We start from the raw sequence: 21090 nt of genomic DNA, 5'->3' as shown, positions 1-21090 counted from the left end.
TCTATAAACAGTAACAGCTTTACTGCCTTCTTTCTAATTTGGATGCCTTATATTTGTTTTTCCTGCCTGATCACTGTGGCTAGGACTTCCAAAACTATGTTGAATGGAAGTGGTGAAAGCAGACAGCCTTGTCTTGCTCCTGATATTAGTGGGAAAGCTTTTAGTTTTTGCCTATTGTGTATGATGTTAGATGTAGGTTTCTTGTATATAGCCTTTCTTATGGTGAGGTATGGTCCTTCTATTCCTACTTTTCTGAGTGTTTTTCTCATAAATGGGTACTGTACTTTATGCTTTTGCAGCATCTATTGATATGATCATGTTTTTTTTGTATGGTTTATATGGTGTATTACATTTATTGATTTGCTTATATTGTACCATCCTTTCATCCCCGGGATGAATCCCATTTGATCATGGTGTATGATCTTTTTAATGTACTGCTGGATCTGATTTGCCAATATTTTGTTGAGGACTTTAATATCTTCTATGTTCATCAGCAATACTGGCCAGTGGTTTTCTTCCTTTGTTGTGTCTTTATATTATTTTGGATTTAGGATAATACTGACCTCATAAAAAGAGTTTGGGAGTCTTCACTCTTCTTGGATTTTTCAGAATAGTTTTAGAAGAATCAGGGTTAGCTATTCTCTAAATGTTTGGCAAAATTGTCCTGTGAATCTGTCCCACCCAGGGCTTTTTTGTGCTGGGAGTTTTTTGATTAGTGTTTCAATTTCACTAGCTGATATTGGTCTATTCAGAGTTTCTGCTTCTTCTTGACTCATTTTGGATGATTATATGTTTCTTGAAATTTGTCCATTTTCACACAGACTTTTAAATTTCTTGACATATAGTTCTTCATAGTAATTTGTTACTATCCTTTGTATTTCTGTGGTATTAGTTGTAATATTGCCTCTTTCCTTTCTGATTTTATTCACTTCAGTCCTCATTTTTCCTAATGACTCTCATTTAAGGTTTGTCCATCTTTTTTATGTTTTCAGAGAACCAGCTCTTTGTTTCACTTATCTTTTATATTATATTTTTGTCTTTTTGTCATTAATTTGCATTTTAAAGTTCATTATTTCCTTCTTTCTCCATATTCTAGGCTTTGTTTGTTTATGCTTTTCTAGTTTTTTTTTAAGATTTTGTTTATTTATTTTTAGAGAGGGAAGAGAGGGAGAGAGAGAGAGAGAGAAACATCAATGTGCGGTTGCTGGGAGTTCTGGCCTGCAACCCAGGAATGTACCGTGGCTGGGAATTGAACCTGGGACACTTTGGTTCCCAGCCCGCACTCAATCCACTGAGCTACACCAGCCAGGGCTGCTTTTCTATTTTTTTTAAATGTAGGGTTAGATTGTTTACTTGAAAGTTTTTGTTTTTTCCTCTTGAAATAAGCCTGTAATGCTATGAACTTCTCTCTCAGGAATACTTTCACTGTGTCTCATAAATTTTGTATTGTTGTTTGTTCATTTTCTTTTCATTCTAGGTAATTTTTTATTCCTTCTTTGATCTCACTGAAAACCCATTCATTGTTTAATAACATGCTATTTATCATCCATGTACTTGAATGTCTTTGAGGGTTCTTTTTATTAAAGTTGATTTCTAGTTTCCAGCCATTGTGATCTGAGAATATGCCTGATATGATTTCAATATTCTTTTATCTTTTTGTAGAGAACTTTTTAAAAAATATATTTTATTTTCTTGTGAATCTGGGCCCTCTGTAGGTCCTCTTTGGAGAAGTGTCTGTTGAAGTCTTTTGCCCATTTTTTAATAGAGTTTTTTATGTTCCTGGAGTGGAGTCGTGTGAGCTCTTCATATATTTTGGTGACCAAACCCTTTTCTAAGGTGTCATTGGAAAATATGTTTTCCCATATGATTGGCTCTCTTTTCCTTTTAATGCTGTTTTCTTTAGCTATGAAGAAGCTTTTTATTTTGATGAGATCCCATTTGTTTATTCTTTCCTTTAGGTACTTTGCTTTAGGGAACATATCCGTGAAGATGTTGCTGCATGGAATGTCTGAGATTTTCCTGCTGATGTTTTCCTCTAGGACTTTTATGGTGTCACTACTTATATTTAAGTCTTTTATCCACCTTGAATTTATTTTTGTGTATGCTATAAGTTGGTGGTTGAGGTTCACTTTTTTTTTTTCATGTAGCTGTCCGGCTTTCCCAACACCATTTATTGAAGAGGTTATTTTGCTCCATTTTACTCTTCTTCCCCATTTGCCCAATATTAATTGACCATAGAGACTTGGGTTTATTTCTGGGCTCTCTGTTCTGTCCCATTGGTCTATATGCCTGTTTATATGCAAGTACCAAGCTGTCTTGATTACAGTGGCCTTGTAATACACTTTGATATCAGGTTTTGTGATCCCTCCTGCTTTGTTCTTCTTTCTCAAAATTGCTGCAGCTATTCAGGGTCATTTATGGTTCCATATAAATTTTTGAAATGTTTGTTCTATATCTGTAAAATATGTCATGGGTACTTTAATAAGAATTGCATTGAATCTATAAATTGCTTCATAGTATGGCCATTTTGATGATGTTAATTCTTCCAGTCCATGAGCATGGTACATGTTTCCATTTGTTTGTGTCTTCCTTAATTTCTTTCTTCAGTGTTGTGTAGTTTTCTCAGTACAGGTCTTTTACCTTCTTGATTAGGTTTATTCCTGGGTACTTTATTTTTCTTTTTGCTATATCAAATGGGATTTTTTCCTGATTTCTGTTTCTGATGTTTTATTGTTGGTGTACAAAAATGTCTTTGATTTCTGAATATTGACTTTGCATCCAATTGCTTTGTCAAATTCATTTATTAGGACAAGTAGTTTTTTGGTGGAGTCTATAGGATTTTCTATGTACACTATTATGTCATTTGCAAACAGTGACAGTTTTGATTCCTCCTTTCCAGTTTGGATGCCTTTTATTTCTTTTTTTTGTCTGATCGCTGTGGCTAGGACTTCCAGTACTATGTTGAATAATAGTGGTGAAAGTGGGTATCTTTGTCTTGCTCCTGATCATAGTGGGAAAGCTCTAATTTTTTGTCCATTGAGTATGATGTTGGCTGTAGGTCTTCCATACATGGCCATTATCATATTGAGGAATTCTCCTTCTATTCCCACTTTGCTGAGTGTTTTTATCATAAATGGATGTTGTACTTTATCAAATGCTTTTTCAGCATCTATTGATATGTCATGTAATATTTATCTTTCATTTTGTTTATATGATGTATTATGTTTATTGATTTATGAATACTGTGCCATCTTTGCATCCCTGAGATGAATCCCACTTGGTCATGGTGTATGATCTTTTTAATGATGCTCAGCATCACTAGCCATCAGAGAGATTCAAATTAAAACCATAATGAGATACCACCTCACACCTGTCAGAATGGCCAACATAAACAAATCAACAAACAAGTGTTGGAGATGACGTGGAGAAAAGGAAACCCTAGTGTACTATTGGTGGGAATGTAGACTGGTGCAGCCACTGTGAAAAACACTGTGAATTTCCTCAGAAAATTCAAAATGGATCTGCCTCTTTACCCAGTAATTCTGCTGCTGGGATTACACCCTAAGGGTCCTGAAACAGCAACCCTAAAGAACCTATGCACCACAATGTTCATAGCAGCACAATTTACAATAGGTAGGTGCTGGAAGCAACCTAAGTGCCCATCAGTAAATGAGTGAATCAAAAAATTACAGTACATTTACACAACGGAATTCTACAAAGCAGAGAGAAAGAAGGAGCTTATACCCCTTTGCAACAGCATGGATGGAACTGGAGAACATTATGCTAAGTGAAATAATCCAGGTGGTGAGGGACAAATACCATATGATCTCATCTCTAACTGGAACATAATCAATGAAAGAAAAAAGCAAACAAAATATAACCAGGTTCATTGAAATTAAAAATAATCCAAAAATAAGATGAGATACCACGTCATCTTATTGTCAGAGGGGAGGGGGGAGAGAACAGTGGGGAGGAAGGTTTTCAGAAATTACCATAAAGGACACATGGACAAAACTAAAAGGTAGGGTGGAAGCAAGGGAGGGTAGTGGGTTTAGAGAGGGTGAGGGTGAGAGAAAATACATACAATGTAATTCAACAACAATAAAATAATTTAAATAAAAATATATATTATTGATTATGCTATTATAGTTGTCTCATTTTTTTCTCCACTTTATTTCCCTCTGCCATGTACCCCTCCTCCTACCAGCATTCCCCTCCTCTTAGTTCATGTTCATGGGTTGTACATATAAGTTCTTTGGCTTCTCCATTTTCTATACTATTCTTAACCCCCCTCCTGTCTATTATGTACCTACCATTTATGCTTCTTATCCCGCATTCTCTTCCTTTTCCCTCCCCACTGATAACCCTGTATGTGATCCCCATTTCTGTGATTCTGTTCCTGTTCTAGTTTTTTGCTTAGTTTGTTTTTTTTTGGGGGGGGTGGTGGTTAGGTTCAGTCGTTAATAGTTTTGATTTTGTTTTCATTTTACTGTTCATATTTTTATCATTTTCATTTTCTTAGATAAGTTCCTTTAACATTTCACATATAATAAGGGCTTGGTGATGAACTCTTTATCTTGACCTTATCTGGGAAGCACTTTATCTGCCCTTCCATTCTAAATGAAAACTTTGCTGGATACAGTAATCTTGGATGTAGGTCCTTGCCTTTCATGACTTTGAATAATTCTTTCCAGCTCCTCTTGTCTACAAGGCTTCTTTTGAGAAATCAGCTGTTAGTCTTATGGGAACTCCTTTGTAGGTACTTGTCTCCCTTTCTCTTGCTGCTTTTACAATTCTCTCCTTATCTTTAATTTTGGGTAATGTAATTGTGATGTGCCTTGGTTGTACTTCCTTGGGACCAACTTCTTTGAGACTCTCTGAGCTTTCTGGACTTCCTGGAAGTCTATTTCCTTTACCAGATTGGGGAAGTTCTCCTTCATTATGTTTTCAAATGTTTTCAATTTCTTGCCCTTCCTCTTCTCCTTCTAGCACCCTATAATTAAGATGTTGGAATATTTAAAGTTGTCTTGGAAGTTCCTAAACCTCTCCTCATTTTTCTGAATTCTTATTTCTTCATTCTGTCCTGGTTGAATGTTTATTTCTCCTTCTCATCCAAATCATTGATTTAAGTCCTGGTTGTTCTTCCCTTCACTGTTGTTTCCCTGTATACTTTTCTTTATTTCACTTTGCATAGCCTTCACTTTTTCCTCTATTTTGTGACCATACTCAGCCATTTCTGTGAGCATCCTGATTATCAGTATTTTCAGCTCTGCATAAGATAGGTTGGCTATCTCTTAATCACTTAGTTCTATTTTTGGAGCTTTGATCTGTTCTTTCACTAGGGCCATATTTTTTTGGTCTTGGGCAGCTGTTACATTGTAAGGCCAGAGCCCTAGCTAGTCACCAGGGCAGGGCATCTCTCTTTGCTTTATTTGGGAGAGGGGTCAGAGAGGGCACAATGCTGCTTCCTTAGCTCTCAGTCAGCTTTCAGTCACTTCCCATTCCTACCCACAAGCAAATTGGGCCATTCTGGTGCCCATTTCAGGTGGTTGTAGTTGTGTACATTCTAAGACCCTGTGGGTCTGTCCAATAAACTCCCCTGTGAGGTTTGGAGTCTCCCATTGCTGCAACTCCCGCAGATTTTTACAGCCAGAGGTTTTGAGGCTTTATTTTTCCATGCTGAAACCCTGGGTTCTGTGGTCTATCTTGTTCCCCAGTTGCTCCTCCCAGTTTATCCACATGTGAATGTGGGACCACCCAGTCCACCAGTCACCACCTTGCTGCACATCCTCTCTGTTGCCCATCTCCACCATTCCTAGCAATCTGAATGAATGTTTTTTCTTTAACTTGTTGGTTGTTGGACTTCCATACAGTTCAATTTTCTGGCAGTTCTGGTTATTTTTGTTTGTTTTTAAATTGTTGTTGTCCTTCTTTTGGCTGTGCAAGGAGGCAAAGTCTATCTACCTATACCTCCATCTTGGCTGGCAGTGATTTCAATATTCTTGAGTTTGTTGACTTATTCTGTGTCCTAAAATTTGGTCTATCTTTGTGAAGCTTCATGTATGCACTTGAGAAGAATGTATATTCTGCTGCTTTGGGATGAAATGTTCTGTAAATATCAATTAAATCCATTCAACCTGGTGTGTCGTTTAAAGTCATTGTTTCTTTGTTGATCTTTTGCTTGGAAGACTTAGCTATTGATGACAGTAAGGTGTTAAAATCCCCTACTATGACTGTATTGCTGTAGATCTCTTTCTCAAAGTCCACCAAGATTTTTAAACATTTTTAAGTGCTCTGAAATATGTAAGTATTGGGTGCATATATGTTTACAAGAGGTATATTATCTTATTGGATTCATCCCTTTAGTATTATGTGGTGACCTTATTTGTCTCTTGTATAGCCTTTGTTTTGAAGCCTATTTGGTCAGATGTAAGTATTGCTACCCCAGTTTTTTTGTTTATTTGTTTCCTCCCATTTACATGAAATACACTTTCAGCATTTGTGAATCTTTTGTTCTGAGTTGGGTCTCTTTTAGACAGTATGTAGAAGGGCCATGTTTTCTTATCCATTCAGCTACCTATGTTCTTTGATTGAAGCATTTAATCCGTATACATTTAAGGTTATTATTGATAGGTATTTATTTATTGCTATTTTATCTTTATACCTATGTTACTCTCTCCATTTTTTTTCTTTTTCTTAAAGCAATCCCTTTAACAATTCTTGCAATGCTGGTTTGGTGGTAATGAGCTCCTTTAGCTTTATTTTATTAGGGAAGATGTTTATTTTGCCTTTAATTTTAAATGAAAGCCTTTCCAGGGAAAGTAGTCGTGGTTGCACATTCTTGTTTTTCATCACTTTGAATACTTCATGCCAATCTTTTCTGGCCTGAAATGCTTCTGTTCAGAAATCAGCTGACAGTCTTATGAGAACTCCCTTGTAGGTAACTAACTGGCTGTCTCTGTGTCCCTGTCTCTCTGTGTCTCTCTCTCATTTGCTGCCTTTAAGATTCTCTGTGTCTTTACCCTTTGTCATTTTAATTATGATGCATCTCAGTGTGGGTCTCTGTGTGTTCATCTTGACTGAGACTCTTTGTGCTTCCTGAACTTGTTTGACTTTTTCTGCTATTATTTCTTCAAACAGGTTCTCTATCCCTTGCTCACTCTCTTCGCCTTGTTTCACTTGATATTATACTGGGGATCCCTTGGACTTTCCTTGTGTCTCTTAATTCTCTTTTCTTTTTCATATTCTCCTTGAATGGATACTGTTACCTTGTCCTCTGATTTGCTGATTCAGTCCTCTGCTTCATCTAACCTGCTGTTGATTTCTTTAGTGTATTCTTCCTTTCAGATATCTTATTTTTTATTTCTGACTTTTTGGGGCTTCTATGCCTTTTTTAATGCTTATTATCTCTTTGTTTAAGTTCTCACTGTGATCATCCATGCATCCCCTAAGGGCTTGAGCATCCTTATAACCATTTTTTTAATCTCCACATCTAGTATTTTAGATTCTTCCATTTCATCTATTTCTTTTCATTCTTCTTCTGGGGATTTCAATTTTTTTTGTTTGGGAGATTTTCCTTTTTCTCCCCATTGGTCTCTGTGCACTAGATAGATCTGCTATATTTCCCAAACTTGTTTTGATGGTTTTATGATGAAAGTGTCTTATTAGACTCTGTGGCACAATCTTCCAGATCACCTGAGCTCCATGCTCTAGGAGTGTTTCTTGTGGGTTATGTGCACTCCCTGTTGTAGTTGAGTCTTGCATGCTGTTGGCTCTTTTGTGGATAGAGTTAAATCTTCAGGCTGGGAGACTATAAGGGTAATCCTCGACCATCATGTATGAGACACTGTGCATGGGCTACCCCTGGAGCAGTGTTGTTTCCAGTAGGGTCTGGTGCCTACAAGAATCCACCTTTGGGTGTGCCAGCTGTCTAGCCAGTTGGGGCGATCTCTGGTGTGGTCTGAAGCCCACCCTGGATGTATTGGTTCTGGGTTCATTTGACTGGGGTTCAGGTAAAGTTCCCTGTTAGACATTGTGTGTAACTGGCCTTGGGCTACTTGTCTATAGATGTTCACTGTTCACTGTTTTTGTCTGTGTCCACTGGACCTGTGTGTGTCTGTGAGGGGCCAGTCTGTGTAAAAGGGTCAGCTTCTTTCTGCTTAGAGCTCCCTGAGGTGAACCTCCCCCTTTCAGTCACTCTGCCACCCCCTGAGGTTACCTAGTCTTCCTCTGAGCCTTTTGATGAGAGACTGTAGAATGAACCCAGGCTAGCTGAGATAGAGCTAGTTGTTCCCTACTTGGGGGTCATGAAGTCAGTCAGGAACTCAATGAGGAGAAAGTAGCTCTTATCTTCAAAGCTAGAGCCCTCAGTCTTTGCCAGAGTTTCCAACCCTAGTTTCCTGAGGCGGGCTAGCTACAGGTTCAGTTTGGATACAGATAGCAGTCCTCCTTGCAAACCTGTGAGAGCGGGTTAGGAACTTCTTTTTCCCAGGGTAGTGTGGGCTAAAGTTGCAGGGGAACTTGGCTTTGCCTCCCCACAATGTAGCCACACAGCACAGAACAGCCTTATGGGAAGCCCATCTGGCTTCTAGCCCATCTGGCTTCTGGACAAAAACCTCCCTGGGAGATACAGTCCAAAAAAAACCCCAGCTCTGTGCAAGTCCCTGCAGTGCTGCTGAACCGAGCAGGATGGGACCAAAAATCTCAGCCCTGCACCATACTCTCATCTCTCCATGTGGCTGGTCTCAGAATGTTGAGGCTGGAAGTCCCAGCTTGGCACAGCTCAGTCCTGCTGCTGAATACAATAGGACAGGGCCAAAAGTCCCAGCCCTGTGCAGCTCCTCTGTGCCTCCAAACTCATCTGCAGGAATGATTTGACAGGTGGGGAGGAGAGACACCAGCTATGCACTCAAGGTGGGGGAGACCAGTCTTCTTTCCCAAGCCACAGTTAAGTCACTGTCTGGGTCTTTGCCTAAAGCCTCCCCATAAAATAGAGGGCACCCAAAAGTCACTGTTGGGTGTAGTCAGCAGACCCCTCCATGGTCCCGAGAATGGCAGCATGGCTATTCCAGCAATTGGAGTCCAGATTGTCAACTGTGTAACAATAGGAGTGCTCTACCCTAGGAAGGAACACTCTGAGTCTCCCAGGTGGAGTGAATCCCTACTGATTCCCACACCAGAGGCTACACATAATCCTCTTCCTGTCTCTGTTGCTCTGGGTTGGGGATCACTGTGTGGGTTAAGACTTCACACTCTTAGGTGGAGGGAGTTCCACAGCCACATTATCTTTCTGCCTTCTCAGATGCCACCATACCTACATGCAGGAACTTTCTCCCTTTGCATCTCAACCCTTCTTACCAGTCTCTATGTAGCTTTTTTTGTATTCCTTGATTATATTTTATATCAGCTAGCTTACAGTTGGTTGTTTGGGTTAACTGTTCTTCAGTTTAGCTGCAAATTCTGTTTGGGGCCAGGAGCAAGTAGATGCAGCTTCCACCTACTTTGCATCTATCTTGGAATATCCATTTTTCATTTACCATGCACTACCACTCTGGGTCAGCTGGTGCGGTGCTGGTCTGACTCAGATCTTCCAGGCTCTCCCAAGTATCCATGGTTAGAATAAAGTTCTAGAGTGCCATGCAGCCGTGTATGGAGGTTGGCAGTTCTGTTGGCCTTGGTGCCTAGGTTCTCCACTTGGCTTTTTACCCTCCAGATGCAGGTTACCCTAGACTTGTCACCATGACAACCTCAGGTTTAAGTGTAGCAAGAAATAGCAAGCTCTAGCACATGGTGATTTTCCAAAATATGCCAGCATTATATTTGATGATGTTCCAATGGCCAAACCAACCACATGACCAAGCCTCCATTCCAGTGGCAGAGAAGCAGACCCCAATAGGATTGGATAAACCACATATTCCTACTCTGAAGGTACATGTATACAGAAAGGGAATGTTTGGGGGGCCATTTTTGCAATCAATGGATGGACCAAGGGACCACACTGGAGAAAAAGGATATGAAGATGAGATACTCCCTTCCAGACTGATGGCTCACAGCCCAGATGCCCAGATGGGTCAGGCTGGCCATGCACTTGGAAGAAATGTCCTGAGTATGGTCCACAGTAAAGAGTAGTGGGGACTGTGACTCAGCTGGATGGCAGCTCTACTAACCATCATTGTGTTCTGTCACACGGGAACATGGCCCAGTGCTGCCCAAGTTCCTGCTGTTTCAATAGACATTATATATCTGTATTTTTTCATATTTCAATGAATATATCTGTATTTTATGTGAAATCTGCTGATTTGTTGTCAACTAATTTAAAATATTCAATATGCTACAGAATGCCTTCATATATTGAAATATTGTATAACAATAATATAGAGCAATTGATTGATATACAAACCCTGGAAGTGGGGCTCACAATAGGACATTTAGTAAAAGCAACAGAGTCCTTACACCAAAATGCCTCTTGGTCAGAGAAGTTGGGGTAGTGGCAGGCATTTCCCCAGGACTTGCTTGAGGTGCAGGCAGTCTGAGTGGGCCCCTTGATCTGGGTGGGAATCCCCAAATTGATATGTATATGGATATGTATCTAGTGACCTTACTGTATGGAATATATACTACAATAAAAATTAAAAAACAAAACTCACTCTACATAAGAGAATAAGTGTAGACTCACCATGACCCAGGGAAGCAGCCTGCCTCTCTGCTCTAAGTTTAGGGCAGGAAATAAGGGTTGGTGGAGGCCATGGAGGGAAGTTAAATGTGGTGGCACCTGCTGAGGATGAGGTGTGGGATAAAGGAACTGTGACTGAAGGAAGGTTCACCACATGCTGGCACTCTTCTTTCAAGTGGCTTATACTTATAAACTCATTTAATCTGATTTCAAAACAACCTGGTGAAGTAGGAACTATTATTATTATCATCTCATTTATCAGATGAGGGAACTGATGATCAGGGAAGTGAATCAGGTGCCAAGGTGGACCAGCTGGTCATTTGACCTGGGCTGTCAAGCTGAAGCATGATGCCTCTAATCAGAGGCTGATATGTGCCACCTTATGGGTTGACATGGCCAGAATAAAGCAGCTCTCAATAGAAGCCCATTGTGGGAGTGCGGTGGAGGGATGATGCAGAGCATTGTGAGCTGGAAGGCATTGTTGGGGGTGGCCACAGGACCCCCTGTAAACTGGCTCAGGTGTTTGGTGTATGGCAGTGGCATCAGAGTGACCTGGTAATAGGGACAGAGTGAGGACTGCTCTGCCCACTTTTGCCTGTCTCCAGAGGCCCTGAGGGCTGCTCTATGCCAGCACCATGGTGATGCCAGGGGAAGGCTATAGGCCTGAGATGGGTTTCTCACACACCTGGCCCTGGTTACCAGGTGAGGTGTCTAGACTGTAGGGACCAGTGGGAAGCAGGCATCACTGCTCTGAGAAAGTTGAGCCTAACTGGGTGAAGGCTGGTTCCCAGATTTACCCTGGCTGCTCTCTGTCCTGGAGCACAGAAAGGCAAGAGTGGAAGGCTCAGAATGCCCTTTCCCAGAGTGCCCAAGTTCAGAGGCACAAGAGGGACATAAGTGGTAGTGAACATGGCCAGAGTTGCTCTCCTTTATAGCTGATGCCCTGCAGGGGTTGGAAGCATTATTGAGAGTGTGAGGGGCACTGAGATGGGAAGAGGCAGGGGCGTAGAAGTCCTCAGGACAGGGCCTGTGGCAACAGCAACCTAAGATCCAGAAAGCAAAAGGTCCAGGGCATCAGGGAGGTAGGAAGAAGCTGAGTTAAATACCAGGAAAGCCTCTAAATCACTTGCAACCTGCACCCTGGGTCTCCCACCAGGACCTCCTCAGAGACCAGCATCAGGGTGTGGCCTGTCTTCTCTCCAGCTCCATTCACAGTAAGTTGGCTTGAATCAGGAACTAGGGCATCTGAAGGCATTTCTGCATGTCTCCTGCATTGGGTGAGGCGTGCACACTGGGGCTTCACCTGATTTCTGGGTCCAAGGCACTGAGCAGGAGTCATCTCTCTCATGGCTCCCAACAGATTCTCCAGTGTTCAGCAGAGCCCAGCTCCAGCTAGGACAAGGCCTGGTCAATGCTTCTTTTAGGGAGGCAAGCCAAACCTGACTAGGTGTTGCCTATGTTGCAGGATACAGTGGGTGCCAGGCAGGAGAGAGAGTCATCATAGGGAAAGAAAAGGCTGAGAGGCCAATGTGAGGTATGGGAGGAGTCAGGGGTTACAACAGAGTGCCAGGGAGACAAACCTGACAACATCAGGCCCATTGCAAGAAGCCTCTGACCAGGTCATGCCTTAGGGCCCGTAAGGGCCCAAGTACCCCCCGGAAGCGACATCTATGGGGAGAAAGATGAAGTGCTGTTGTTGGCAGCCATGTTCAGTGGGAAACCAAGGTCAGGACAGGAGCCCCCCATGAGAACCACGGTGGCAGAACTGTACCTGAAGCTCTCCATTTGTCACCCCATGACAGCTTGTCAAGCTCAGGCAGGAACTCAGGGGTTCACAGGCTGCACAATCACCCAGGCACATGGCCAAAAAGTAACATTTCTGCCCTGCCCTTCCACAAGGCAGCTGGCCAACTGGCCCAGACTCTGCCCTAGAAAGGGGAGCAACCCTTCCCAGGACCACCTCTACAAATGATTTAGTAAAGTCCAGGCTCAAAGCAAGCTGACTCCAAGTTTGGGAAAAAATAACAAAGGGTTGAAATTAGGTCAGCTTCTTAAGACAGAGGAAAAGAAACAGAAACCACATGACTGCAAAGGGGCAAAAGGTGACAGCGCACAGAGCCAGCACGTCAGAAAGAGCAGGTAATAGGAAAACTTTCTTCAATTATGTGAAGACAAGTAAGTGTTTCCAGCCTTGGGATGGCAAGGACAGTGCTAATAACAGATGGCTGGGAATGACAGGTGCTTAATGAGTTTTCCCCTGCAATCTGTTAACCTAAGCCAGTGGCCCTGGTGACAGCAAGGGGTAAGGCACTAGGAAAAGCAGGTGAGGGCCTGGGCTCAAGGTTCAGGGCCTTTTATGCCCGGTGACAGGATTGTGGTGATAGAAACAGGACAAAGAGCTCTAGCATTCAGCAGACCTTCCTGGGGAGGAAGGCAAAGGACTTGGCAGGATGGGGCTGCTGAGGCTGTTGTCAGGGCACACGGTCTCTCCACCCACCAGTGCTCTTGGATGGTGCCGACATGAGCACCTGCCAAGGACAACAAATAGACATGACCACTTACAAGTCACATGTGCACCAACTCATATACACAGACACAGAGTTGGCCACACAGACCCACATTCATTCACATATGCTCTCATTGACACACCGTACCAGTGTACCAGTTCACAGAGAGACATGGACACCCAGACCCAAAGACACACACTCACACATTCACTCTCAGGTGCTCATTCAACACACCCAGACACCAAACATTCACATGCATGCTCACAAAACACACCCAGATATGCTCAAATCTAGATACACACATTTCCACAGGTTTACTCATACTCTCATAAACACACATACTTATATACTCAGTTATGTTCACACATACTCAATACTTGTAAATATACACTCATGAATATACCCACACATACACAAATCACGACTCTGACACACACTCCTAAAAGTTCCCACACATGCCCTGGTTGGTGTGGCTTAGTTGGTTAGAGTGTCATCCGGTAACTTAAAGGTTGCAGGTTCAATTCCCAGTCAGGGCACATACCTAGGTTTCAGGTTCAACCCCTGGTCCAGATGCATACAATCCCTGGTCTGGGTGCCAATCCTTGGTCTAGATGTGTATAGGAGGCAACCAATCTATGCTCCTTTCTTGCATCAATTTTTCTTCCTGTTTTTCCTCTCTCTCTAAAAGCAATAAAAAATAATGTCCTCGGGTGAGGATAAAAAAATTAAAAAATTCCTACATACGTGGATACAGTGGCCAGACCCTCCTTCTTACTCATGAGCATGTCCATGCAGCCATATATAGTACACCCCTGCTCACCTGTCCCCCCACTCTTGGCCAAGCACAGTCTCCTGAAAGTGGCCCTGCCAGGGAGCCCTGGAGCCCCAGAACCCCCATCACATCTCACACCCCAGTCCAGAACTCCCCCAGGCTGAAAAAGAGAATTTTCTCAGCACAACCCTGACAAGCTCCCATCCCCCTCACTAAACCCACAGCCCCAGGCAGCCTGCACCTTTGGCATCCTCCTGGAACTCACAGTGACTTCATTTTTCATTCACCCCTCCTGCAAATTTTTTCTAAGCATCTATCACATTCCAGGACTGCATTCCACTTGGAGATCAATCATAAATAATGCAGAACAAGATCCCCCTTACGAGACATGCATTCTAACAGGAAAGACAAGTGCCATGCTAAGTGAGCAGAACACACAGTATGTGGTATGTGAGAGAAACTAAATGCAGTGGAAAAGCAGAGAAGAACAGGCTGAGGGAGGGGCCAGCTGGCAGAAGGGGTGTTTAAGGGGTGGTCATGAAAGGCTTTATTCAGAAGGCAGCAAGGGGTTCCAGGAAGAAGGAACACTGGTACAAAAAGTCCAAGGGGACCAGTGTGCCAGAGTGCAGGGGAACAGAGAGGGGAGACAGCAAGAAATAAGGCCAGAAAGGAGCAGACAGCACACCATGCAAGGCTGACAACCCACTCTCAGTGTCTGACAGCATTAGGCCAGCTGGAGGCTACTTCATTAATTCAGGCAAAAGCTGTACATGGCTCCAATCAGAGCAGATGAGAGAGGTGGCGGGTTCTGGGAATACTTCAAAGGGAGAGCCAAGAGATTTTGCTGATTGATTGCTGTGGGAGTGAGCTGAGAAAGAACTGGCTGGTGAAGAATGTCAACAGTTTCACTTAGACACTATGGTAAGTGGAATAATTCCCCCCTGCCAATATACACACATGCACATACACTGTCCAAGTCCCAATCTCCATAGTATATTACCTCATACAATAAAAGAGACATTGCAAATGTGATTAAGTTAAGGGTCTTGAGATGGGGAGACTATCCTGGGTTATCCAGTGGGCCCAATGGCATCACACAGGTCCTATGCGGAGGCAGGAGCATCAGAGTCAGAGAAGGAAGGAGAGAGAGAAAGAGAGAGAGGGGGAACTACAATGACATTGACTTTGAGGAGGGAGGAAGGCACTAACCAAGGATATAGGTGGTCTCTAAAAACTATTTCTCTAGGCAAAGAAACAGATTCTGCCCTAGAGCCTCCAAAAGGAATGCCATCCTGCTTACACCTTGATTCTCAACTGCAAGAGAAGAATTTTGTATTATTTAAGCTACTTACTTAATCAGTGGTCGTTTGTTACAGCAGCAACAGGAAATGAATATAGACATATGCAGTGGGAAATGGTAAGAAGGCAACTGTAGCACAGTGTGATGTACCCAGAGGAGTCTTTGGGCTTTAGCTGTCAGAAGCTCTGATACAGAGTGAGGCCACGGTAGTAATCTGGGTAATAGGTACAAGAAGAGTACCAATCTACTCTGGCCAGTGTGGGTCAGTTGGTTGGCATATCAACCTGTATATTGAAAGGTTTCTGGTTCAGTTCTAGGTCAGGGGACATACCTAGGTTGTGGGTTTGACCCCCCAGCCAAAGCACATATGAGAGACAACCAATTAATGTTTTTCTATTACATTGATCTTTCTTCCCCCCTCCCCCCCTCCTTTCCTCCCTTCTTCCCTCCTTCCATCCCTACGTCTTTTACTCTCTCCTTAAAAGCAATGAAAAAGTGTCCTGGGATGAGGATTTAAAAAAAGAAGAGGACAAATCCAAACCCCAATGATGGGGTCAGAGAGACTAAAAAGTCAAGAGAAGGAGGCTGCAAAGAAGGGTTTCTCATGTAAGCCTTGTGAAGAAAGTGCTTCAGAAAGGAAAGAGTGGATCAATGGAGTGTGGTATATCCATGCAGTGAAAGCACTTGGGAATAAAAAGGAATGAGCTACTGATACAAGCCACAAGTGAGTGAATCTCAAAACCATGGCATGACTGGAAGAAGCCTTACATGAAAGAACACACATGGTAAGATTCCAGTTTCACACAATTCTAAGAAATGCAAAACACCCTCTCTGACAGAAAACAGGCTGGCAGTTTACTGAGGCTACAGTTGTGGAGCTGTGAGACTTCAGGGCTGATACAAGTGTTCTGTAGCTTCATTTGGTGGTGGCCACATGGGTAAACACCTTTGTGAAAACTCATTGAATTGCATAAAATAAGTGGCTACAACTTATTTTATGTAAATCATACCTCAATGAAGTCAATTTAAAGAAATCAGCAGAGTACATGATCAATTTCAACTTCTGCTGGTAAATGAAGTAGGATGAGCCCAAGAATCACTGACCTTGTGACACCCTTTGGTGGACATAAGCCAGGGATGGATGGATGTAGTTGTCTAAGGCCACCAGGATAATCCAGTCACCTTGACCTGAAGTTGGCAGAGAGACAGGCATGTCACCCAGCAATGGCCAATGCTGTGTGGGGAAACCCATTAAGTGATGCAGAAAGGTCTTTTGTTCCCCACTTCTCCCATCCTGGTAGGGATTCTGTCACATGAGCATGATGTGTTTGTTGCTTCAGCAAACGTCCTCCAAACACAATGAGAGGACGTTTCAGAGGAATTTCAGAGACTGACAGGTACACTGGTTTTATAGGACCTTGGAGAAAATACTGGACTGGTTACTCTCCATCTACCACCCCATCCACTCTTTGCCCAGCAGGCCAGCCCAACATACCTCAATGAGTTCAGCACCCTTCCAATGACACTAGCCAATGGGAAGTGTGGAAAGAGATCAGAGAGATGTACAGATGTCACTGTGTTTCTTCCCCTCCCTCCATTCTCTGGGCTCTCTCACCTAGGATGGCTGAATCCCTTCCTCCCAGACCACATCAGTTAACTATCTTCCCGCTCCTTGGGTTCTAACAACATGCTTTCCTTCTCTTGCCCTTTGAGCCTGGAGGTGCCAACAGTCCCCAGCTTGTGCTAATTTCTCAACAACCTGTGAGTCTCTTTGACCCTCCCCGTATCTGTAAAAATATTCCTTTACTTCCAGTCCACATAACTGGCTATCCCCAACTTACTGTTATGTAAGATCACTTCAGGTCAGCTAGAAGCAGTCTTAAAAAACTCATCCAGTTAGCTCTCCCACCAGTGGGGAGAAAGACCTTCAAGCCCACAATTACAAAATATCTGCCCAGGACTAAAAATGTCCATCCCAGAGTCCTAGATCTGGCCTCATCAGATGCTGTTGTACCACTGCACTGGCAGTTAAAGGAGCCAAGCACTCCACCTGGAATTAAGGTAGTTTGATTTGGATTCCTGTCTCTTGCCACCAAAAATCCTAATAGTTGTCTTAAATAAAGGGACCCTGAAAGATGTTGTGCTTGACTCCTGAATCTGACAACTAAAAAAGTTTAAAAAAAGAAGAATGTGCCTCAAAAGCTGGAATTAGTGAAACAAAAAACAGAATACATGAACTTTCCAAAGCATTGAAATATATAAAAATCAAATAAAATGGCAACAGAATCTTAAGAGGGGGGAGCAAAAACCAGAAGATGACAGTTCATTACATGCACAAGGAGCACCAAACTGTCATGAAATTTTATACACCAAATTACACTGTATTTAAATATAAAAATTAAAACATTTTAGAAATATGAGGGTGTTTGTAAAAAATATTCTAATTTAAGACTATAATTTATTTCTTACAACCTTGATAAACCAAGTAGGCAAACAAACCAGAGGTGATAATGATTCTGAATAATGTAATTAATAACATTGTGTGTGTACATGTATGTGAGTGGAAAGTGGGGAGGTATATACATATAAAACTTTGAAACTTACTAATAGAATACACATCTTTCTTTGCAACACCACTGAAATAAACTGATTATACATTCGACCATCAAAATACCTAAATAAATTCTGCCAACAAAAAACAAAAATAGAGGAGTGCCTAGACCATGTTCTCTGGTTTCAATGCAATACAAATTTTTTCTTTTTAACTACACGAGATTAAGAAAAGTAGAAGAAAGACTTGAATAGAGACATATCCCCTATCTTTGTTGGAAAGATTTGATCCTCATATGGCATTTTTGTAAATTCAAATTGACAGACTAACCTGTCAATGTGTACAATTCAACTCAAAATTCAAATGGGATTATTTTTCTTTTGACTTTGAAAAAATCATTGCAAAATACCTGGAAGATTTAGTTCATGAATGGCTAGGAAGATGTTGAAAAGTAGTCAACTGAAGGAGACACTTGGTCTTCCAGATATGAAAACTTGAAACTTGTTATGAGGCCATAGTATATAAAAGAGGTGAAAGAGGTGTTGGAGTGGAAGGGAACAGTGGAAGACAGCAGGTACTCACATGATACTCCTGGGTAATGGGCACCATTCAGGACCATAAGAAATGTGGTTCTATTCAATACTATCATCTGATGAAAATAAAACAAACTCCAGGAAAAAAGAAAATTTAATTAAAAATAAACCATAAAACAGATGAGTGTATATAAACATTAAGAAACAGAATGCTGAGATCTGGCGTTCCTTGAGTTTCACCATGCCACCCAAGGACGACAAGAAAAAGAAAGATGCTGGGATGTCTGCCAAGAAAGACAAAGACCCAGTGAACAAATCTGGGAGCAAGGCCAAACAGAAGAAGTGGTCCAAAGTCGAAGTTTGGGACAAGCTTGATAACCTAGTCTTGTTTGACAAAGCAACATATGATAAACTCTATAAGGAAGTTCCCGGCTACAAGCTTATAACCTCAGCTGTTATCTCTGAATGACTGAAGATCTGTGGTTCCATGGCCAGGGCAGCCCTTCAGGAGCTCCTCTGTAAAGAATTTATTAAATTGGTTTCAAAGCACAGAGCTCAAGTAATTTATACCAGAAACACCAAAGGCGGGGATGTCCCAGCTGTTGGTGAAGATGCATAAACAACAGGTCCCACCAGCTGTACATTTTGAGAAATAAAACTTTATTAAATAAAAAAAAAGAAACAGAATACTTTCCTAAGCATGACACCAAAAGCAAAAATCACAAAAGATTCACAGATTTGACTATATAAACATCTGAAACTTCCATATGTATAAACAGAAAAAATAAACAAAATGAAAAAGAAATGATGAATTTGAGGAAAGCATTGCAATATATGTATCTAGATAAAGGGTTAATATCCTTAATTTATAAGTAATCAAAGAAATACTAACATACAAACAGAAAAATTAGCAAAAAATATAAACAATTTGTGGCAGAAGAAATATAAATATCAAAAGACATTTGAAAAAACCTTCAGTCTCGTTAGTATTCAAGTACATGCAAATTAAAAGGAGCTATCATTTTCACTTATAAAATTTGCACTTCATTATTACTATTATTATATTTAATTTTAGAAAGAGTATGGGAATATAAGCATTATACTTGCTTGGTGGAAACATAAAGTGGTATAGCTCTGTAGAGGGCAATTTCATTTTCCATATCCATGTCCATTTTGCATAACTTTTGACCCACCCATTCTTTTGGTATAAATTTGTCCTGAAAAAAATAATTAGCTACAAAGCTGTTCATGGTAGTATGTTTTGAATGGCCAAATAAGAAGCCTAAATTTCAACTAATAGTCCATTGTTGGTTATGTAAAATCAATTATTGTTGTACCATGGTATTCTATACAGCCATCAATAATGGTGTTATACAAGTATGTCCATCAGTATTGTATTGTTAACTACAAAGAACAAGTGATAAAATAGTACATACCAAAAATCCATTTTTATTTTTATTTTTTTACTGAGACTTTGAACAGCTTTTCTTGTGGTTTTCTTTTTTTTCCTTCTTGTGTTCATTTTGGACAGTTCCTAGTACTATATCTTCAAGTTCACTAATCTTTTCTTTTGCAATATAAAATCTGATTTAATCACATCTAGTGATATTTTTATCTCAGACACTATATTCTTCATTTCTAGAAGTGCAATTTGGATCTTTTAAAAATATCTTCTATGTCTCTACTTAACATTTTGAACATATAAAAATATCTTTTTATTTTTTTAAGTTTTAAAAAATATTTTATTGTTTACGGTATTACAGTTGTTTCAGTTTTCCCCCTTTAAAAATCCATTTTTAGAAAAAAGTAAGAAAAGTTGTAAACTGAAATATTAAATGGATTAACCATGGATGATGAGGTGATGGTTCATTTGTACTTGTTACATTGTGGCTTTTTAACTTCAATATTTTCTACAATAAACATATATTAATTGTGTAATAAAAATAAATATTTTAAGGAATAAGAAGTTTGAGTAAATTATAATACAATCATATAGTAACAATTAACAGCTAATAAAATTTGTGTTGTAGAATTATATTTATTGCTATGAAAGATGGTCATCATACATCATTAAATGAAAATTGTATGTTATAAAACAATGCATATACTAAAACTTTTCATTTAAAAATAAAAAATATGCCTATATGCTTAGAAAATAACAGATGATTACAAAATAAAATATTCAGAATGGTTATCTCTGGAATATACAAGAAGGAAGTCTTATTTTTCTTTCTGTATTTCCACATTTTCCAAGTTTTCTGCAGCTATAATGTATTAATTTTGCAATTGGAAATTACATTTATTTTAAAGAAAATATTTATACCCTTTCATCCCATAGTTTTACTTCTAAGATTTTTGTCTTGGGGAAATGACCCATCCTTACCGTTTTTTCTTTAAACTAGCAGTTCTCACTCAGGAGGACAATGTCTGGGCATTTCTGGTTGTCAATGTCTGGGCATTTCTGGTTGTCACTCTGGGGGATGGGAGTGCTACTGGCATTTGGTGGATAAAGGCCAGTGATACTGCTAAACATCTTACCATAAACAGTATGAGCCAGACAGTCAAGAATGATTCTGGCCTCAAACGTCAATAATGCTAAGATTGACAGGCCTGCCTTAAACCATCACTTTTTTTCTATGTAAAGAAAAAGTCATTTCCCCAACTTTGTGCACATCTCTGCAGAGGCCACATTCAGAAAAGTCCAGAAGCTGAAGGCACCTAGAAGTTGACTTCAACCCACAAAAAAGCTTCAAGG

General features: G+C 40.8%; 1 pseudogene; it reads left to right on the top strand.

The window, feature by feature from the left end:
* The first annotated feature begins 18554 nt into the window (after window positions 1-18554).
* LOC114507040 lies at window positions 18555-19003 on the top strand (annotated as a pseudogene).
* Window positions 19004-21090: the final 2087 nt, after the last annotated feature.

The sequence above is a fragment of the Phyllostomus discolor genome, chromosome 9 (genome assembly GCF_004126475.2).
Source record: "Phyllostomus discolor isolate MPI-MPIP mPhyDis1 chromosome 9, mPhyDis1.pri.v3, whole genome shotgun sequence".
Classification (NCBI taxonomy): Eukaryota; Metazoa; Chordata; class Mammalia; order Chiroptera; family Phyllostomidae; genus Phyllostomus; species Phyllostomus discolor.
This window is presented reverse-complemented; position numbering and strand designations above follow the sequence as displayed.